Source organism: Onychomys torridus, chromosome 20 (genome assembly GCF_903995425.1).
Source record: "Onychomys torridus chromosome 20, mOncTor1.1, whole genome shotgun sequence".
Lineage (NCBI taxonomy): Eukaryota > Metazoa > Chordata > Mammalia > Rodentia > Cricetidae > Onychomys > Onychomys torridus.
The window spans coordinates 12409712-12431392 of NC_050462.1; the positions used below are offsets into that span (position 1 = coordinate 12409712).

At 39.9% G+C, this 21681-nt stretch overlaps 1 long non-coding RNA gene across 2 annotated transcripts in view; it reads right to left on the reverse strand.

Annotated features, from left to right (window-relative positions):
* Positions 1–7750: 7750 nt before the first annotated feature.
* LOC118571048 overlaps positions 7751–21681 on the reverse strand; it is a 60150-nt gene continuing 46219 nt past the window's right edge. Inside the window, exons 3-7 of one of the 2 annotated variants that reach the window (XR_004943283.1) lie at positions 20494–20702; positions 14136–14281; positions 11956–12118; positions 11597–11838; positions 7751–8015 (exon numbers count right to left, since the gene is read on the reverse strand). This is a non-coding gene — a long non-coding RNA (uncharacterized LOC118571048). The remainder of the gene's footprint in view (positions 8016–11596; positions 11839–11955; positions 12119–14135; positions 14282–20493; positions 20703–21681) is intronic. The other variant, XR_004943284.1, reaches the window with a different exon arrangement.

Here is a 21681-nt window from a genome sequence, read left to right on the forward strand (position 1 = left end):
ATCTTTCCTCCTTTTAAACTGTTTGTTTAAGGTATGGTGTGTGTGTGTGTGTATGCACTTGTATGTTCAGGTGTACATATGTGCGTAGGTGAACACATATAAGTGTATACACACATGTGGAGGCCAGAAGGTAACCTTGGATATCATTTCTCAGGTGCCATCTACTTGCTTTTAGAGACAGGACTTCTCATCGGCTTGAGCTTGCTGATGCAAGGCTGGCTGTCTAGACAGTCCCAAGAATCTCTCCACAAGGTCAGTGCTGGGGTTATCAGCGCTTGTCACCATACTTGGCTTTTGTGTGCAGGTTGTAGTTATAGAACTCATCCTTTCATGCTTGCAAGCAAATCCTTTACTTACTGACCAATCTCTCCAGCTCTGCCTCACAGATTCTGTGATAGGGATGGGAAGCTAGTAACACACCGGGTTAGGTGTCACTTTTTCAGGAAACCTTCTTAGACCTTCCCGCAAAGGTAGCTCTTTGCATCTCCATTGAATTCTGGGTATCCATTTTTTTTCCCCAATACCCTTTCTACTTTCACAACTTGATCACTCTGTGTCCTTCTATAATGTCATTAGTCGCTACTGGAGACTATACTTCTTCTCTTCTTCACAATATCGACAATCCTGGCTACAAGTCATGGCACATGACTCCAAGAAGGAACTTCAAATGTGCATATTAAATTACAAGCAAATTCCTTGTCAGCCTTTTGGCCAGGGTCAAGTGTAAATTTCAAATGAAAATGACATTTTTGCATTTTACTTCATTTTGCAAAATAATAACTGTGCCGAAGTTATATGTTCACAGTGATGTTACATTTTACCAAAACAGTTCAGGAGATCAGTGTCCTCAATATTTCTTGAAATGGTAAGGCTGGAAATCATTTCTGGGTTACTAATGAGTTTGATGAGAATAATTGACTTCATGGACCAACAACCAACTTGGGGCAGGGCTGAACCTTGAAATGTGTTCTGCTGTCTTGTTCCCTGGTTGCCATTATCTACCGTGCTCTGTGTTTTACTATAGAATGTTTCCAAGGATAAAAAAAAATCATTATGGTTTAACAAGTCTTTCTCTGTCCCTCTAGCCAGCTCCCAAACAATGGCACAGAGAGACGTATTAATCATGAAATCTCAGCTTATAGCTCAGGCTTGTTCCTAACTAGTTGTTTGTTTTTTTTTTTTAATCGTAAATTTACCTATATGTTTTAAGCTATGTTCTACTATGTGGCTTTCTTTCTTTCTGTACCTCCTACTTGTCCTGAGTCTCCTGGTATCTCCCATGAGCCTAGATTCCTCTTTCTCTTTCTTTTTTTCCATAAGTCCTGCCTAGCCTTTGGCCATTCAGCTCTTTATTAAGCCAGTCAGAAGGCAGGCACCTTGGCAAAGAGACATCCTTACAATATAAACAAATATTCCACAACATTATAGGATCTCTAAAGTTTCTTCTTCCTTCCCATGAGCTTTTAACATAATAGCAGGTGTACTATTAAATTCTTGGTTGTTGTTGTTGTTGCTGTCATCTTTTTTTCTTAATTAAGTTTCTTTATTTCACATCCCATCCACAGCCTCCCTTACTTCCTCTCCTCTCATTCCCTCCTGTGCCTCCTCTGTTTCTGTTCAGAAAGGGGCAGGCCTCCCATGGGTGTCAACAAAGCCTGGCATAGCAAGTTGAGGTTGGACTAAGCTCCTCCCTTTGTTTTGAGGCTGAGTGAGGCAGCCCAGTATGGGGAATAGGTTCCCAAAAGCCAGGTGAAGCATGATGAACAGGCCCTGATCCACTGCTAGGAGTCCCACAAATAGACCAAGCTACACAACTGTCATGCATATGTTGATGGCCTAGGTCTCTCCCATGCCTGTACTAATAGAATCAGGATTCAAGCCCTCTTCAGTTAAGTTTTCACAAAGAGGTGGGGAAAAGGAAAATCTTGAAACTCTTCTCCCAAAAGATCAAGGGACTCCTTGTTGGCCTCATTAGAACTCAGCCAACAATGTGTCTTGATAAGGCCTTCCCTACTTCTTCAGGCATCATTTTGATTTTCAGTAAGCATTATAGAAAATGATTGACAATGCAGGCAGAAAGATATAGGGAGGTTACAGAAGGCATGTGCATAGGTGTGTGTGTGTGTGTGTGTGTATTTAAAGCATCTGGAAAAAGGTGCCTTGGGCACAGTGAGAAACTTGTAATCATAATTGTAGTGACATTTGTTACAGCTACTATAATTGAAATATACCTGGCATAGGCATTAATTAGGACAGATTTTCTTCTGGAAGATGTAGACAATGTTAGCCTGTTTTCCACTCCCAAACCTTCCCTTTTCTGGGCAGTTTCAATCATTAGATGCCTTAAGCACACAGGGATATTTATGAACAGGTGCAGTGAGGCATCACTCCTTGATTGTAAAACACAGAAAAGGAAGATAAAGGTCCTTTATGTGTAACCAAGAGCAAAATACACAAGGCCGGTTGGACATGAAAGATGATATCTTGATAGCTACTACATTCAATAAGGTCCATGCCTTAGGTTTTAAGCACTAATAGCGGGATAATGTAGGATTAATGCCAAAAGGAAGCCAATTATTACACACAGTATCTCAGAGCCTCAGTTTCCAAATCCTGATTTTTTTTTTTTTTGGTTTGAGTATATTAACTTGTTAGTGATGTTGTCGAGAGGATGAATCAAAATCATGTGTATAAATGAGATGGCTTTTTAACATGCCATGGACAGACTGTGGTTTTCGTGGTTCCTGTGCGTATTGAAGATACCAAAGGGGAAGACTATGGAGGTGGACAGAGGGGTGGTGAAGTCACAAACACTTCAAGAGGAGTTGTTTTCTAGACATGACAGATTGCAACTGTTGACAGATATGGAGAACCCAGCTAGCTTTCATAATTTGGATATGACAAAGCTAAGAAAATATGTGCTGAAATTATTTCCTATAGTCTTGATAAGAACAAGGTGTCATCAATAAATATATATTTAAAACAAGGATAAAATTTGCAGCAGTTTTTCAAATCCAAGTGTCTCTCAGGAGGGCAGTATGCCTTTCAAATAAGTTTAAGTTCCTCAACCAAGTGGATAGAAATGCACACACACACACACACACACACACACACACACACACACACACACCTGTCCACACAACCATACTAAGCAATAGTTAATCCATTTCTCATAGCTCCTGGTGGGAACACATGCCAATCTGAGTCATTTGTTTTACCTGGGCTCTTAAATTTTCTTTAGAGACATTAATGCTAATCAGTAAACATTACTGTGCTCTATGTAAATAGTTTGGAATTGTAGACCTCTTGCACATAGTGTAGGCATACAGGCTAAGACTTACATGTATACAACAGTGGCTTGTTCTGGAACACAACATCCTAGTTAATTAACTGCTTTATTCTTCACAATCTCTGGACAAAACAGAGCCTATTAATTGTGCTTTCTTTTATCAACCATGTTAACTGCCATTTTGCTTTCTGCCCTGACATTCTTATAATAACCCAATATATGAATAAGATAAGAACACCCTGACTGAAGAGAAATCATATGAAGATATGCAGAAATATTTGAGGCCAGTTTCGAAGATTTCAAAAGAAAGACAAAAATATAATTCCAAGTGTTATGCTGATATATGTTTCTCTGCATAGAAATGGAAGTTAATACATTTTCATCTCTGAAAATAACTATTGATATGCCTTTCTTTATAGGGTGTAAAAGTGGATAGGTGAGCTTAAATACGCCTTGCCCCAAGATCCAATCACAATTTTTGTGTTGACTGCAGAAAAGCACAACAATTTTGTCTGTAGTAAAAAGACTATATATTTGTTGCATTTGCATTCAAAGGAATATGGCCAATACTACTAGTCTTGTGTTTATCTTCTTACGTTAGGAAACTCATAAAGAAGATAAATATGAAAGAGACAGAATATGTAATAGACTAAGACAAAGAATGGCAGAACTCATTAGCAGCAGAACACGTAATGTGGCTTGGAATTACATCCAACACACCATGAGCATAATTCACCTCTTAGGGTCAAGAGATAATTCTTTGGACACTTTGACACTTATTTTAATAAGGGCAGGGAGACATTGACATTGTAGGGTAGTGTGGTATACTTCTATTCTTTTCAGCTGACCGTAATTTCCACCACTTTCAAGGGCTGGCTTAAGTCAAATATCTGGAGTCCCTCACTCTGAGTTCTGCCAGTCATCAGTGGAATAGTGACAGGCCACAGTTCCTCAGAAGGATAGTGTGAGGGGTTGGCATGAGTTGGGGGTGTGTGGAATTGTAATTTGTGGCTTCATTTGACTTCTAAAATAATTTCTTAATTATTTCTAGATAATTTCTTAAACTGAAAAAGTAAGCCGGGCAGCGGTGGCGCATGCCTTCAATCCCAGCACTTGGGAGGCAGAGTCAGGCGGATCTTTGTGAGTTTGAGGCCAGCCTGGGCTACAGAGTGAGTTCCAGGAAAGGTGCAAAGCTACACAGAGAAACCCTGTCTCAAAACACACACACACACACACACACACACACACACACACACACACACACACACACTAAATATTATTTTTTTTAAAGAACTTGAAACAAGATCTTATTATGCAGCCCAGATTTGCCTTGAACTTGTGAATGTGTGGTCCTCCTGCCTCAGCTTCATAAATACCAGGATTATAGGCTTATGTCACCTATCTGTTAACTTCTGATTTGGAATTTATTTCAAGATGGAAATGGATAAAAGCTAACAGGCAAAGATAGAGTTATATGTATGACAAGATACATGTCTAATTCATGCAGTGAGAACTGTAGACTTTTCACTATGGACCTAAATAGTAACAGTAAATAGAGCCTTGAATGCCAGGATCTTTCAGATAACCAGCATCTTCAGCAAATGTTTGAGTGTCTACTAGATGTGGATGGGATTCTAGGCTTTGGGGAAGAACAGTCATCAACAGAGACAGATTCATCCTGGCCTCTAGAGTTTATGTTCTACTCTGGTAGAACAACACACAAACAAGCAAACAGGTAGTGTACTGGAGAAAAGTTAGCTTTATCCATGGAAAAGAGCCAATCAGTATGAGAAGTCTGGAATCCAGAGGAGGGAGAGACACAATTTTATAAAAGGTAATCGGGGCAAATATCATTGATAAGAGATTTCTGAAACATTTATCTCAGAAATTTTTATCTCAGAGTTCTGAGGCAATGAGAAAGCCACATAGGTGGGTTTCCTAGAAAAGTAATCAGGATGGGAAACAGTACTCTCAAAGGCTCTAAAGTAGAAGTCAATTTGGTATAGTTCCAGAATAAAAAAACAGGAGTAGATGACTTAGAGGAATATGATTGATGAATTCAGAAGGATGCATGTCTATAGGCCATGTGGACCTCAAGCAAGTAGCTATCACCAACTAAACCTTCTTGTGAAGCCTAATTTTAGACTACAAACAAATTGCTTGCATGGTCTCTATACTAAGACACATTCCAGTGAAATTCACACGTCTTGCTTAAAAGCTTTTGATATTGCTCAGACACAAGAATGAGAAGCAAGCTGATGGAACGAAACAATGAATGTTTCCTTAAATCATCTCTGCATTCTTTCTGATAAGGACTAGAGGTTAAAGGCAAGGTTAGAAGACCAGGACATTACTATCTTTACCTATGTCTGGACTGCCACAAATCTACAAGTTTCCTTCATGGGAGGTTATAGGGAGAAGGGCCATCTAGTAGAATGGTAACGTGTTCTTAAACCCGATTCCACCCTGCTGTGGCCATCAGCATTTCCACTCCAGTGATAATGTAATCGGAACTTTCTGTGACACACCTCCCTGCCTTCTAAGCTTTGGTTTAGAGATGGAAAACCTGAATTTCATGCTCATGGTTCATGCTAAGGGTCACACACAGCATTTCTCGGTCCCCCTATATCTTGTGTGGATCTCCATCTCAATCTGGAGCTGCTGATTCCTCCTCTGTCATGCTTCATGAGCAAATGTAGGTGATTTTGGTAAAAAGGATAATAGAGACAGTGTGTGTGTGTGTGTGTGTGTGTGTGTGTGTGTGTGTGTTTCATCAGGCTCTTTTCTGTTACATGAAGCATGGAGTCAGAGTTTATTATACCAATCAAAGGAGAAAAGAATTCTGAACCTTTTATTTCATCTACTTAGGAGGCCTCACAAACCCATGGCACCATTTTGGACAATATGGATTTTCTTAAGCTGTACAAACCTAGAACTCATAAATACTCTCTTCTATTAACCATCACTCAATTGTTAGTGAATTTTCTGATGAGCAAAACCATCTCATGGAGGGACATGTAAATTACTCAGGCTTTCCTGATTTTACTGAGACTCTGGCAAAGTGGAGAAGTTTATCCATTCATTACCAACTAAGATTGCTTCTCTTTGCAGCCTTCTGCTCTATGATCCTCTAAAATAGGAATATCCTCTGAGACATATTGCCAGTCTATAATCCCAACAGGCCAATGACAACTGAGAAGCTCTCCTTAAAGATAATCACTTTCTCACATGCTGTCTTCACTCCTCCAGGTATTAGAGTTTGGATACAATCACATAAAAGGAGTGGTGTGTGTGTGTGTGTGTGTGTGTGTGTGTGTGTGTGTGTGTGCGCGCGTGTGCGCGTGTGCCCGCAAGCCCACAAATATATGGCTACCCTTGAACTCATGGGTACTCTGGCAGCTTATACTAAGCCTATCATGCAGGGTAATAGCTAATTGCAGCCCACTGAGACTCAGCAATAATTAATTAATCTAACAGTGTCCATTCAAATCTGCTCTCTGCTTCTAATGATACTTGTGAAGATTTTTAGAAGTAAACACCTTCTCTAGGGTTTAATGTTTTGCACGTTGGAAATTTTTCCAAGAACCATTCATAAAACCTTTTCATAAATTTCTTGACAAATGAATTTCAAATCTTTGACTCTGACCTTGGAAATTTGACTGTGCTTCTAACACAGATTTTTTTCCTTGATTCTAGGGAATTTCCCTTGTGTGGAAACATACATTAAGCTGGTCTTTGACATTTGTCTTGAGTGGCCTAGTGTTCCTAAGATCTCTTCATTTTGCAGGTCAGTATTTGCCTGTGTACATGTTTTTTCTTTCTTCCTTAAACAGCCATGTTTCACGTGTGACTTATTCTTTAACTCTTTTAATCCCCATATAATCCTCCCTCTCTTCCCCCTCCTCTCTTCCTCATTTCTTCTTTTTCCATCCACTGGTTTACAAATGTTTGAATACCTCATAAATATTGGGGCCATTAAATAGAAACTGACGTAAGGGTAGTCATGAGATCTAAAGGGAAACCTCGATGATAATAAAAGCACCCTGGGTACAAATAAAGTATCTTTGGTTTTCACCATATCCATTTTGCTATGCAATACGATACAATGCAATACACTTACATTACTGTGGAATTTTTAAAAGTTTCATTATGTTTGGTCTTTCAAAGTTCTTTTCTTTACCCACAATTTTTCTACAGACTTTTGTGCTTTTCAAATTCTAATTTTTAGTTATCTTAAATAATTAGAGAAATGATCATCAGAGTTACAATTACCCTGGTAATTCTTCCCCACACACTGACAGGCAATGGGTTTTGAGGAAGAAGGGTAACAGGCCTCATGATACCCTCAGTGAGTGCTGTCTGAGGAGAAGTATAATTTGTCCTCTTGGCAGCAGTCAGAGACTTAGAAAACACAGGGCACTCACTATCTAATTGTATAGAGAAAACAGAGAGACAAGAAGATAATAACACAAATAAAGTTTTATTCGAATTCTCTTTTAAAAGTCCAAAATGAATATGTAGTTCAAGAGTCAATATTAATATTAAAGCAGTTCAAGCAAAAACAAATACAGAGAGGAGAAAAGATGAATATAGTTTGATAGTGCCTCTTAAACAATTCAGGTAAAAAAGTAATTAAAAGCATATGGAAAGGAGTCTTTCTTTGGAGTCGTTCCTTTCTCAAAGGTCCAGCTTAGATCCTCAGGTCCTGTTCTAGATAGACTAACATCTGAAGAAGGAAGGGGTACAGGAGGGGGAGAAAAGGGAGCAGGAGGAGGGAGGAAGGGAGAGAAACTAATATTTCATGAGCTTTTTAAAACAGAGTCAAGGTCAAACACTTTGTCAAGCAAAGTTTAGATCTGCTATTTCATTTAATCCTCATAACAATGTCGGTATCACCCCACCCCTGCCCCCCATTTAAAGATAAGGAAAGAGTCCCATAGCTTAATTCATATACCCCAGTCACACAGCTGACTTGATGAAGATATCAGAGCCCAACCCCTCTCCAAATCTTTAAAGGCCTCTCCACTACACCACACCTGTAAAGGGAAGATGATTCTTACGGAATCTTTGGATCTAGGTATGGAGCTAGCCCATTCGAGGTATACCTTTTTTTGGAGATTGGGAGTAGAGAAATCTGGACCACATTCCCAAGAGGACAAATCTGGTTTGTCTATTTCTTCTTTGTTTCAGAAGAAAGACCTCAAAAGTTGTTGGGGGAAAAGTCACAGACGGTTTGAACGCTGCCTACAAGTGGGTGGGCTATTAACGTTTTCCCAGAGCATGTTCGTTAGTAGAAAAACAGAGGAGAAAATGTATGATAGACAGAAATGCGCAAAGTCGAATGTGCATGTTAATCGGTGGTCAGGAAGATGAAAAATACTCTCGCAACCTCCATTCCTTAGCTGTCAATGCCTAAGGAAGACACTCAAGGAAGACCGAAAGGTAGTAGAGCTGTCCACTAGCTCATGTCTCCATCACGTTCCACAGGCTACAGTTCTCTATACTGACGGCCCCTTCTTAGTTGATGAATTTTCACAATGTATTTCATGGCTTCCATCCCTACATGAGACTTTATTACGATCACATAGGAATAAAAAGCCATAAAGCACTAGAGTGAATTTATCTTGGTCGGATGGAAAACTTATTTTCTTCACACGACTTCACAACCATTTCCAAGCTAACCAATCATTTCATGCTACATTAGAGAACATTTTAAGCTACATGTAAGTGACACAAAGCAACACTTAAATTTTAACATCACAAATTAACAAGATTTTATCCTTCAATGACATTCTTAGCTACAAAGACCAGAAACAAGACCAGGAGACACTCAGTAACATTCAACCATAGAATGTCATCTAAAACAAAGGACACTGGGGAGAATTTCTGGAGAAAAGCTCATCACTTGGACAATGAACTTAGAAACACATAAGGAGAGACAGAAGACAGACAAATCACTGCACAAACTGAAGCCAGGAGAATTATTGCAAGCCTCCTGTTTTACTTCCTTCCACACTCTGTGTTCAAGTATTTCATGTGATACCAAATGGAAAGGAATAATCTTAAAACCTGTGTGTGCTATTTCATCATTAAGCCATCTACACCCAAATAATAAAAAAGAAGGAAGAGAGAGAGGAGGAGGGAGGGCGAGAAGGAAGGAGGAGGGAGGGAAGAAAAGAGGGAATGGGGGAGGATCAAACCCATAGCACCAAGGGTCCACAAGTCCTGCCTGTCAATCTGTAGCCATTCACAAAGGTTGAGGGCATCCCCACCCTTTTCTATGGAAACAAGTTTCTAACTAAGCCAGAAACAATGCTGGGTGCTGAAATTGCTCAGTGATCTAAGGAACACAGGTCCAGACTCCAAGAACATTTCTCATGCTGCATTTAAGTGACCTTGTTCCTGGCATTATAAAAACACTTACGCATGGCCAAACCGGAAACCCTGAAAGCTTGATGTTGGAATTTTCCATCTTTTTCTAGCCTTTCAAAGCTCTATCTGAGGTGCCTATTTACCAACTCCAGAAGCAGCAGCATTCCACCTTGTCATCAACTGCCCTCTTCATTTAAAAAAGAATGCTGTTCAAATTCGACTGTAGGGGTAAAGTGCTAAGCGAGGTATTTCTACCCAGAAATCACTATAATGAAGTTTTGGTTTATGTGAATCACAAGGAGACTGGAAATAGTTAATGAAAGGAAGTGCATACATAAATTCAATTACCATGCACGAACATGCAAATGATTTAAGTGCTGCATCTGAAACTCTGGTTGATATTCATTAATCTCAGGTTGCACTTTTTGAAGGAGAAAGACATGCTAATTGGGTCCAGATTAATGCACTCCCAAACCTCTCCAATTTGTTTCTAGGTGAGGGTTAAATGATATGTGTTAAAGTAAACACAGCTGTTCACCTGCCTCTACCCTTGTCTCTGTGTTACCTCTACTTCCTCCTCCAGCTGGCTAACTCCCCTGCCTCACTCCATTCCCAGGTGGCTCCCCTCTCCAACACAACCCACCCACAGCTGGCTCACCTTCTCTCCTGTGCCTCTTCTTCCTTTAGAGAAGAGCCCTGCCTTGTTCTTTTTGGAAACACATGGAAGAATGACCCTTCTTCTTAGCCATTTCAATGCCTTCCCTTTCGTCAGGGACCCCTACACTCTATAAAGGGGATCATCCAGATTCCTGCCCCCAGTGATGCTTAACTGTGGCACCAAACACATGTACCAATGGGAAAGCAGCCTGGCATTTTCTTAGATAATGCATTCTTTCTACATGTCTTTGCCTTGGCCCTTTGGAATAGGATTGAAGGATCATTTGAAAGATGCCAGGCACAGGATTGCTGGGAGCCAAAATTGCTTAAGGTTGGCATGGCAATCCTGTGACTTGGCTGTGTGGGAAATCAAAGACTGAGATCCAAAGTGGGGGTTTTGCTGCATTATTTCTCTGTGACTCATAAAGACCCTGGACTGTCCCTGTCCTTACTCCCTAGTAAAATTAGTCTTAAAAGAAGAAAAAACATTATCACTTATTTATTTACCTACTTGATGAAACATTAATTTGCCCCACATAGAAACAACACATTTGGGGGAGAATAGTGTAATGACTATCTTGAAATAGTAAACTATTATTTCTCTTGGATCTAATCTTTAGAAAAATGAAACAAAGAAGATCTACAGTGTACTGGGGTTGAAGTCAGGGACTTTTTGTTTTTTAACAAGTAAACATCAAGGGATTAAAACAGCCATCATAAGGGAGAAGGGAGCTTCAAACTAATTTGACACCAGAAAGTATTGTTCAATTTGAATCCTGATTGTTTGGTCACGTGATGACTCATACCCAATTGGCACCCTCCCTCTCTTGGTATGAATTGAAAATGATGTGATACATTTTTTTTTTTAACCTTTTGCAAAAGTCTCGGTCCCATCTTTTGGGATCCTATCCTTTGGCTAATTCTCCCACTGCATGTTCCCAACAGAGCAGAGACAACAAAAACACACACATACACAGAGACATAAATTACTGGGCACGCCATACAGCACAGCACTGCACATGAAGACAGACAGCTGGTGACAGACATGGGGCTCAGAGAGCCTTTCCATCTAAATTGATTTCTGCATATTTATAAATGTAAAATTAGTCATCATAAATAACAGCAAGGACGGGCGAGGCCGATATTAAATCTGTCAACATCCCCACAAATGCCCTGAGCGTTGCTTGGATGGGAAATATGCTTAGGATCGTATTCGCTCCTAAAAGAGAAAATGATTATACACTAACCAAACCCTAAGTACAAGCTAAAGATATTCACCTCATGAAGTCATTCCTCAACTAGCCCCTTGGCACTCGCTGGAATTATTCGCAGCACGAGCTCTACTTTCTCATTTTCTGCTGTCTCCGTGTGGGTAATTTCTTTCTCATGATTAAAAGTGAGCTTGGCAGATCTTCACAACGTGGTTTTAGGTGTGGCAGGGCTCCGAGTGCATCCTTTGTCTAAGGTAGGATTCTAAGGATGGACCTTTAGAAGAGCAGGTCTCAACAATATTCATGTACCTAAAAAGATTGTGTTTTTTTTTTTTAAAGACAGACTTTATATATATATATATATATATTATACATACATATTTTTGTCTTGAAACATGGGACAGAGAGATGAAATAAACTGTTTACCTTTGAAAGAATAGGCAGGGTTTTCTCTTCCAAATAATCACTCCAGCTTTTCTGAATGTCATCCAGAAGCGATTCTGCCTCCTTCGACTGATCCAACATCTGAGGTTGTGAGATAACCCTTGTAGCATTGGCCTCCTTCCCTGGCCCCTTCATTATTAGCCTCCTGGTGGGTGAGATAGAATACAGTGGCTGTAATAACCCTCCTTCACACAACAGGCTCACTCTCTCTTTTAAATTGAAAATCCCCTTATTACAAAACAAGGGGTGTTCTTTTTCTTCTACCTTTAAGTAGGAATGCCACATTCATTGCATCTTACAAAAACCGCAGCTGCTTTTTAAGCTACAGATAAATAGAATGTGCTGGGCGGTAATTCGACTCAGTCTGAATGCATTATTTTCCAAGACACTTTGGCAAGGGGCTTTTTATTATAAACTAGAAGGAACAAGGGAAGTCCTTTCTCTCCTAATTATGGATGAGTTTTGTTCCCTACTATTAACCTATACTGTCAGATTGATCTTCTTTCGCTGTAGCCAGTTCAATGAATCAACTTTTTTTTTTCCCTAGAAAATTAGAGGGCTAATGATTAAGTCTTCATGAACATTAATGACGAAAATAAAATTAGCACAAGAGAGAAGCAGATGCTGAAACTAAAAATACACAAGGGGCTGTGCACTGGAGACCAAGGAAACAAACTTTGTTTTGACACCCAAAGTTAAGATCAACAGGACAGAGTTGCAAATTTTAACTAATTTAATTTGAATACAAGTAAAGCTTTGCAGCCATCTTGTCATGCTGCCTTATGCAGAAAGGGGGAGGGGAAATACATGTGAGAGCACTACTTCTACACCGTGTCATACCATTGGTGTTTATTGCTCACTGGTTCAATACGGGTGATAATGGAACACAGAGACAAGTTATTCTCATGTTTCACCCTGACCCAAGCAGAGAATTAAAGAGCTAAAGCTTAAGAAACTCTGACAAAGTGATCAACTTGCACTTCTACCAAAACCTCAAAGGTAAACATTGAGAAAAATCGTGAGCTCCTAACACAATCACCAAATCCAAAATGAAAATAGGGACACCAAGAAACCCCATCAACTTTGGTTAAATTTTGATCCCAGTGTTACTATTTCTGAATAGAGCATCAAGCCCAACCATGGCATCGTGCTCTAGGTCTATAGGGATGTATTGCCTTGCTAAGGGGGAGAATCCCACAGGGTGACAGTGGGGTTCCAATTAAGGCAAAATAAATGCTGCTGCAGCCTGACAGGAAGAGGAGATTCCCAGGGCATGGGCAGGTGCAACACTCTGAAACCACAGACTGAGCCATGCTGTCAGCAAGCAAAGTACTGAGGAAGAGCTGGGTGTGACAGGCAGTTGGAGAGTGATTTATTCCTGTTTGCTCATATTATTTTAAGTGTGTTTCCAAGAAGGTTGATAGTGGCAATCAATGGGGATCTTGAGCAAAGTGCAAAGTCTTTCCTGAACCCTGACTGCATGCATATTTAAGAGACCTCAGACCCCAGGGGAGAGAGAAATAGGGAGCAAGGGAGGAAGAGAGACACTTTTAAATTACATTTGCATTTAAAACTATGCTGGCTCTTTTATGTAGATCTGTCTGAAAATTTTTAAAGGGGTGTATTTGTTTCTAGTGAAATGGTGACTGGATTTTCCAAGTGCTCTCCTTAGGAAGACTGTATGCCCAGTAAATATTGGTGACAGCCTTCAAGACCTTACCACTCTGATTAAATTTGAATCAGTTTCCCATCTGATATGCCTGGGAACACACGATGTGCTTGGGCAGGTGCCCACACTCACTTACAAGCCGGAGTGATGCCGTGGCAACCCAAAGAGCCCCAGTTTACCCTGGTAAATAATGGAGCCCTGTCCCTGAGCCAGATTGCAAAACATATTAGACACTGCCATAAGAGGGAAATTCAATCCCTGGGTGTCGATATCTCCATTGAGTGGACAGCAAGTAATAAGCCTGCCTTAGAAATCAAGAGTGTTTTTGTTACAGAGATGTTGGAGGCAAATAGAAAACAAACTCTCAGCTGTATGTTTGAAGGAATATAATATTCCTAGATATCTTGATAGACAAACATTATTCAAGTGGAAGCAGATTTTTCACTAAATAAGTAAATAAATAAACAGATAGATAAATAGATAAATAAATTACCTCTGAATACACTCTTGCTTCAAATTGTTTCCCATGCTCCTGTCCCATTTATCCTGGGTAGATATTATCACAAACAGAGATGGGCAAGGTGGATGTGACCTTGTGAGGATGATGTCCAGTCACTGTCTTCTGATACCTGTGTTGTTCTAAAGTAATGAGAAAAAGAATGGTGATAATATGAGCCACCAGTCAGCACTCTTGGCCGCCATTAAAGATAGCAGCTTCACTGAAGTCTGTTCTCTGACAGAGCATGCGTGGAAGCCCCATTTAAAAAAAATAAAGAAAGAGCCAAAGTGATGCTTCAACAGTCTGGCCTTATTCTGTTCTCTCTTTGGAAAAAGAAAAACAAGAAAGAGAAATAAGACCAAAAAAAAAAAAAAAATAGAGGAGCTGTATGTAGGAAGATAAGAAAGAGGAGGAAAAATCAAAGTGCCACCCAGAACAGCTGAGTGATTTTTGTTCTCTTCCCATGTAACAATAATCCTCTTCCCATCCTTCTACTGCTCCTCAAAACAAATCCAGTTGCAAATTCTCTAGGCCTGACTTCCTTCCCTCCCTCTGGGACTGCTGTCTTTGTCTTACTGCCTATGACACACCCTGACAGCTGTCTTTTAAGAAACAGCTAGTATTGTTCTTGGCATTGTTATTTGGGTTTCTTTTTTCTCTTGTGCCTTGCTAAAAGTCCCTTCACTTCCCAGCCTTCCTAAGAACACCCAGCAAAGTAGACGTAGACGAGCACAGTACAAACCAGTGATGTGAATTCACCCAGATTTAAATCTGATAGATTCAAAACACTTTACTATTTTAGTGGTAAGTCTGCATAATAACTTCATTTTATTTTATGGGTCCTGAAAATAGAAAAAAAAAATATGATGTCTTAGGAATGAGACAGAGGCACCACTAAAGAGCAGCGACATGCACTCTGTGTTCTCATAGACAAGGCATAGCCAAGTTTCCAATGAAGTAAGCGAAGCATCCCTGGGGAGAATATAGAATCTCTGGGCTGTGTGGCTGCTGCCTTCCATTCCCAAATTCAGGGTTGGCTGCATGCCTCTCACAGGGCTGTACACACATACTCACACAGAGACATGTACACTTACACTCACAACTCCTCAAGTGCGCGGTAGCTCCCCTCTAGAAACCAACTGCTTTCCTTACATATGAAAACCTGTACTCTTTAATTGGTGAGAAGACACTCATCTTATTTCAGATAGTGGGTAAAAATGCATTTTAAATAGGTGTCATTCTTCTCTTTGAGTTCATCTCTACTGAAGTGCCAGCTCACCATGTCCAGGTTGTCACAGGACATCAGGATCGAATGCCATTAATAGGATGGATTAAGTCCCAAAGGGCAAAGTAGCAACCTGTGCTCAAACACACTCTGAAGTTAACATTTTCATTTTACCAAAAAAAAAAAAATTAGATACTCTTTTAAATGGAAAAGAATGTTACATTATGAATGAATGGTGAACTTTGGCATAAGTCCATGTGGTCTAGCTCTTGAAGAACAAAACCCACCACTGTAAATATAAAAGCAGATTCTTTCATCCCCTTTCCCCAAGCCCGCTTTCTATTTATGTTTTGTTTTGGTTTTGCTTTGGTTTTTTTTCAAGGTAAGTTTCTCTGTGTAGTTTTGGTGCCTGTCCTGGATCTCGCTCTGTAGACCAGGTTGCCCTCAAACTCACAGAGATCCGTGTGGCTCTGCCTCCCGAGTGCTGGGATTAAAGGCATGTGCCACTGCCGCCCAGCCCAAGCCTGCTCTCTGAATAGGGTTGTCTGGAACCACCGCAGCTTTATGAAGCCATAGATCTTATGTGATCAAACTCAAGAAAATGCTACACAAGAAAGAGGATATTCCAACATGAGCAACTCAAAAAAAAGGTGTCCTCTTTCCTGGTGGCTGCATGAACTCACCTCCCAAGTCAGAAGGAGGCTCTGGGCTGGACAGACCTATGGCATTCTAGCCAAGGGTCTACTTGCTACAGAAAGCAATTTAGGGACAAGGGATGGCACGACTGGACAGTGTGAGATGTTGGGTCTTGAATGTCCTCCAACACCAGAGTCACATTCAACATGTGACCCTGTGACTATGAACATCTCAGGAGCTCTTTAACTTCTTGTCAAGTCTTCCTGACACCAGGAGCTTTCAAGAGGTAAACAAAACAAAACAAAATAAATATTGTGTTCCCAGCTTCTGTTTCCTATTCTTCTTCAAGGAGAACAAGAAGAATGGGGGCCTCAGCTGCTTTTTAACATGTCACACTCAGATAATTCCCTTCCTTACCAGAGAGCTTGTCCATTCCATTTGGGCTCACAGAAGAAAAGCAAAAATCAATTCAGAACAAAAGAAACTCCTATGTTTTTGCCTCTTTTGTATTTTTTTAAGAGTGCCCACAGTGTAGTTAAGTTGAAAAAGTTTTTTTTTTCTTTTTATAAAGACCACCGAGGCAACAAATCATACAGGTAAAAACCTGAGACTTAAGAGAGAATGAAATTTAAAAGCTAATTAAATTCAACAAGGGCTTCTCAAAGGACCACATAATCAAATTCGTCTCAGGCTAACATTTCGTTTTTGAAGGGGGCAGTAAGTGGAAAGCCGACATGGTTGTAGATTCCATACTGTGGTAAAATTAAAAAAAAAAAAAAATTAAAAAAAAAACTGAGGTGGGGTGAGAAAAGATGAGATGCATGGATTTCTGTACTGACTGAATGCCAGGGCCAGGATGCAAGGAACAGATAAGTTCCAGCTCCGGAGGAGCTAAATTTGAAGGCAGACAGTAAAACGGATTGAACCTTATTACCTCGAGTCCCTGAGAAATTCCCGAGACAGTTGGATGCAATTTGAAAAGGTCAGAAAAATATTTCCTGCACAGCCCTGCTTCATGCTTTAAGGGTGTACATTTGTGAGATGCCAACTCTAATCATTTTTATTGACTTTGCTTTCTAGAGACAGACAGACAGTCTGGGAGACAAGACCAGGAGATAAGAGAAAGGCAATCTTACAAATGAAAACCTCTCTTACTTTGTTCTCTGGCTTGGGACTGTGAAAAATTCCAAGTCTTGCCCATTTGAAGAGAAATTACTCGGCATTCCTTCTGCAGGCTGACAAAATGGACAGGCAGTCCAAGGAAGCATCTATTTAACTCTAGTGCGGCTCTTTGCCTTCAATTGCTATTTAGTTCACTCTTACTGTATGCTAAGCGCAGGGAAACCTATGGGATGCTGCACTTTACTCCAGGGAAATGATTAAGATGAAATATCAGGAGGTATGACATCCGCTTTCTGCTAGCATGTCTTTGGAGGGTGGTTGTGGGGAAGCAGGAACCCATGGGAGAGAGTGGAATTAAACAAAGCATACAAATATCCATTGAAAATACGATTCTGCTAAAGATTCCACTGCCATTAAAGTCACCCCAAAAAACAAAGGAAAAATGGAGATTTCTTCCTTTAAATGAAGTTGGTGTTCAATAAGGACCTCGGTTAACAAATATAGTTATGGGTCTTTTTTTTTTCTCTTTCTGCCTTTCTCTTCTTTCCTGTTGGCAGCCAATTAGAAGTTAAAGCTGACTTTTCAATACAGAATGCCATGATCCTTCCCAGCTCTGCAAAGTTTTAATTAACATTTGACTTCTCTTTCTGTGGGGAAGCAAACACCATCCTGTTTACTCTTGTTTAGAAGCAGAGCTAAACTCTTTCATGGCCCCTAGATCTGTCTGCATGCTTTCCTAAGATGTTCTGGACCCACAGGGGCATCTTGGCAGCTCACTAGCCCCTTTCAACCAGCAAGCTGTCTTTTCCTATGGGCAGTGTTCACGCTGATCACTTCTGCAGCCCTGTTACCCACAGACCATCACAATCAGCAACGAAGGAAGCCAATCACAAGGTGGCTTTGCATAATGCAAAGGGAAGCAGCCAGCTCATTAGTCAGACATCTGAATTCTTGGCACCAAAGGCAGGAAGTTCTTTTTTGTAATCGACTTTCTTTCAGTATTACTTGAATATTTGGTATTGGTTAGAGATAAGGAACAAAATTTGTAAAAGGTTAAAATTTCCACCTTCTACAACATCTTGAAACTTTAAAAAAGAATAATGTTCATAGGTCATACTAGACCTTTGGGCTATAAGCCTCCACTAAATCATGTTTAACATATAAATTTTCCTACATTTTTATTTTCAGCGTTTTGCTTGCAATAGACAGTGTTCAGTATCCATCTCCTTGCACTGTTTACGTTACTCAAGAAAAGTCCAAGTCTTTCACTTGTGAATATCATTAATAACAACAATAGAAAGAATCATTCATATTAAAATAGCAGTGATAATAGAAGATAGTATTTAATAGTAGTGTACATTAGTTGAGCACTGGCTGTCTGAAGCATTCAAAAAACACATTATCCTAGTACTCTTTGGCCCTCACAGACAATTTCCATAGACTGAACTCGAGAATGGGGACAAGGGAGGCCAGAATATTTGTCTAGATTTGAAAATGTGTGGGTATTCAAACTGGGACTCAGACCAAGGCTTGTTTATTTTTCCCAAAGCTCTAAGCTTTGAACCATCTTCCACAGGCAGAGAAGAGCCAGGAAGACCAGTCCCAAGTTACATTGCACACCCTGGGAGGTGTGCTGAGCCAACTTTAACTGCTCTTGACTAGTGAAAACCAGAGCCACCGAAACTTCACCTGAACTCAAGCAATTGTAGCAGATTGTGTGTAGCTCTGGATGTTTCCCATCCTCCTGGAATGCAGCTCACAAAGAATACAATGATATGCCCACAGCAGCCTCCTTAATCAGGTTGTGTGGTTCATAGTTTAGAAGAAGCACCTGATAAAATTTGGTGCCTAATGACACACAAATTGTTGTTCTTTTTAGGTTATCTTTGAATTATTCACTGAAAAAAAGGAGATGAGGAGGAAGTACACTTCTTAGCAGGAACTACATTAGGGCTAATGTGTTAGTTCAATAAATCATTCTTGAGACACAACTTTCAAAGGGGAAATGTGCAGCTGTTTTGCTATTATCACAGGTAAGTAGGTGGAATAAAACGATAGTAATGATGGGTCACTGGAGTTTAGCACATTAAATAATGCAGGTCTTTGACTGCAGCAAAATGCACCACACATTGTCAGATTTCAACAAAATACAATTTTATCATTACAGAACAAACATTTATTTTAGCTGATTTACTAACATATCTCGAACTATGGTTCATCTTGTTTATCGAGATTATGGCTAAAAATGTCAAAATACTGCTTGGCTGTCTGGTACATGCTGTTCATGTAGCTAACTTCACCTTGCCTTTTGTTGGCTAGGAACTCCCTCTATTTGAAGAGAGCTTCCTTAAGGTTTCAGGTCCCTTGATAGAAAGGAACATCCCCTCCTCCCAAGCCTGAAAAGACACTTTCTTACTGACAAAGGTGTCTTGGAACTCAAGGGCCATTAAAATGAGCCAGTCAGTACAGAGATATTCCAACAGCTGAGCTGCACTTCAAGCAAAATGATGCTACCCGCTACCCATAAGGACTAACAGAGGAAGCCTTTGAAGTAAAGAAAGGCATTCAGGCACAGCTACGGACAGGGGCAAAGGGAACAAGGAAAGAAGAGGCTGATGATGGAAAGAGTGTGATCTGCAAGATGGCTCCCCTCCCCACAATATTTCAGACTCACTGCTTTTCTGCAGGATAGAGCAGAACCAACAACAACATGGAGAGTGTAATAGGACATTCTGGCACTCCCAAAGTGCTTGAAAACAAAAGGAGCCCAATTTCCAACCAAGAAGGAACATAAAACACTATCCTAAATTGTCTACCTTAAACACATTTTGTCAAGGAATTACATATCAAGCCTATTTATCTTCAAAAGAGGAATGCCCTGAAAAATGTTTTAAAGACAGACTAATTGGCTAATTTAATTTTGTTCCAAATAGCAATTTGCTTTTAAGACAAATGACAGGTTCATCAAGAAAATCTCCATCATAAAAGTGCTGGAAGGAATGTCAAGCTAGCTTATTACACGAGTTTTTGGGGTTTTTTGTTTGTTTGTTTGTTTGTTTGTTTTGTTTTGTTTTGTTTTTGCTTTACCAGGTCCTTCCTGTGTGCACAGACTCAGCTGCAGGCATCAACACTATCACAATTAACTGTTTAGAAATAATGCTAAAGAAAGATGGCACACAATTAAAACGTGGTATTATAGCAAGAGAAGCAGTGGCGCATCCCAGACCTGGTGGAGAATTGAAAACCGCCCTCTCATTTTTTCCTGGGCCACACAGAGTAATTTAGTGATTTCTCAAAGCATATTATTAGATTTTTATTTTAATCATTCTTCCAATACTTCAATGTCAGAATGTTAAATGCTTTGTGTACCTGGCTGTCCTTCTCAGGAGGACTGTGGTAGTATGAGAACCCAAATGTTATCCCAGTCCATTTTCTGTGAATTAGAGGGTTCTCTGGAGCATATTATTTCTTGTGTTGGGAAAAAGCGTGGCTTAAATTTTTCTGAATAAATTTTCAAAATCAAATTTGAAAGTTTTCATGAGAAATGATCCTCCCTGGTGGGTGATGTGAAGCATAACCTGAGGGGCAAACATGAAAATAATTAGCATAAAATGTATTAGCATATAGATGCCTTTGAAATAATAAACAGCAGAAAACCCAAATGCTTATCCCCAAAAGAAAGTGATGAGAAAATTCAAAATTAGCATGTTCTTCTTGCATGACAACTCTAGCCTGAAAGCCAAAATGAACATTCTCATTCCATGAAGGGTGCAATGACCAGGGAGATGGAGAAGTAACTCCCAACTCTTAACTCTTAACCCTTTGCTTTATTTGGTTATCATCAGCATGTGAATATTCTCTACTTACCTTTTAGCTGGTACTTCCCATCTCCTTTCCTCATTAAACAGAAATAAAGCCAATTTTCTTCCTTTATAAGCCACCAGGCACTCAGAGGTAAAATATATATATATATATATATATATTGGTTTTTCAAGACAGAGTTTCTCTGTGTAGTTTTGCGCCTTTCTCGGAACTCACTCTGTAGACCAGGCTGGCCTCGAACTCACAGAGATCCGCCTGTCTCTGTCTCCCGAGTGCTGGGATTAAAGGCGTGCGCCACCACCACCCTATATTGTTTTTCCAACCCCTTTCTTTTATCGGCCTTTCTACAGTTTTCTCAATGGCATACTGAATGCTAGAATTGGTAATTCCATTACCAAGAGGACAGGGGAGCTTAGTTTGAAAATGGGATAATATTCTGTGTTTTTATTAGCAATGGTCCACAAACTCAAACTGATATATTTTTTTTGTTTATAGCTGAAATAGGTGTTGCTTCTGAGATAGTAGAATGGTATAGGCTGTCATGGCAGCAAGAACGTGGTCTTTGGAGTCAGTCCCCATTTGAAAATCTGTTGTAGCTCACTTTGGGAAACATGGCTTAAAACAATTAACTCAGTCATCCCTTTTATAAGAACCTGATGCATTGTACAAATCAGAAAGATTGCTAGGACAAGTATATCAGAAAGATGCTAGGACATATGCAAACTAGGCGCTGTA